The following is a 1,578-nucleotide window of genomic DNA, read 5'->3' as shown; positions in this document are numbered from 1 at the left end:
TCAGGACAGTCATGTCAAGGTTACACAGAGAATACCTGACTTGAAAAACCAAAACTTAACTTAACTTAAATTAAATTAAAAAAAGGAATATAACTGTTTCTTACTTATCTCCAAGCAGGAACCTGGGCCTCCAAAGCAGCAAGCTATTGTAAGAGTTTAGGCTACTTCCCCGATTCTCTGTAGCTACCAAAAGCCGATTATGTTATTCTGCTAGATTCTCATACGATCATTTTTTTCCTCTCCTTTTTTTTTTTTTTTGAAAGATGAGCGAGCTATCTGGCCCGCGAGGCAGGACTATCTAGTTCATAGTTTAAGCTGCCTTCTACTCATGCATGCAGGACACCCAACTTCCTTATGGCTCCTTCCCGAAGCAACATTAAATCATCCTTGTCAAGCCGTAAGAGGCAGCTGATAGCAGCGATGGCCTCGGGCAGTTTAAAGTCTGGAGCCATATGTCCCAGAGTAGCATTCCGGTTGCAACGCTCTTAAGACAAAGAGCAGCTTTAATAGCAGTATGAGCCAAGAGTAATGAGCCATATTCTACATCAACCTGGCAGAGTCAAGTCTGCATATAATAGGTGAGTACATTTATGTGCAGGTTTGAAGCCGTGGCCAGCGGCACGTGGTGCGAGTAACAACTCCTACTTGTTTGGTGGATACTTTAAGAGAGAGAGGAAGGAAAAAAAAAACCCTCTGCTAAAACAGAAAGGGGATGGACTGGTGAATCTGAATTAAGAGCGACATCCTTGAGGCCTGGCTTGGCAGCACAACCCTGTAATCCTGGCACTGTAGTCTAAGGCAACACAATGAGGAGTTTGAGGCCAGCTTCAGCTCCATGTGAGTTTGAGATCAGCTCAGGCTATTTGGGATCCTGTCTTAAAATAGCAACAAAAGTTTGAGGCTAGCCTGGGCTACATATTATGACCCTGTCTCAATTAAACAGAAAAACAAAACAAAACGACAACCAAAAAAACAAGACTACACCGTGACTGGACTCAAAAGATCCATGTTGAAGTCTATGCGGTGACCTCTAGACCCCAGACACATCAACTGTAAACTGGATACACCCGTATTTACCAAGTCGAGTTACTGGGTAGATTCAAAGATAATTTGCCAAAGGCTGTCATGTACGCCTCACAACATAATCATTGTTTTTATGATTTGTTTCCTCCACTGGATGACCTTGAAGGGAGAAATCACATGTCCTAGGGGGCATGGTGGTCATCCCTATGACTGTTGAATTAGGCTGGTAATAGGGCTCTGTTGGTAGAATGTTTTCTAGCACACATGTGGTTCTGAAATGGATCACCTGCCCTGAAGGTCTGGTGGCATAGGCCTGTAATTCCAGCACTTGGGAGATGGAGGCAATGGAATCAGAAGTTTAAGATCCTCCTTGCCTACAAAGAGGGTTCAAGGTAGTCTGGGATATAGAGGCCCTGTCTAAAAGCAAAAGAACAATCAGAGAGGGGGGGGGAAGGGAGAGGGAGAGGGAGAGGGAGGTGGAGCAGGGGCAGTGAGGACGAGGAAAACAGGCAGGGAAAGGGTGACTGACACTCGCTCTAACTCTCACTCTCAATC

This window comes from Grammomys surdaster, unplaced genomic scaffold (assembly GCF_004785775.1).
Source record: "Grammomys surdaster isolate TR1022 unplaced genomic scaffold, NIH_TR_1.0 146, whole genome shotgun sequence".
In the NCBI taxonomy this organism is placed as follows: Eukaryota; Metazoa; Chordata; class Mammalia; order Rodentia; family Muridae; genus Grammomys; species Grammomys surdaster.
Note: the sequence above shows the minus strand (reverse complement) of the source record.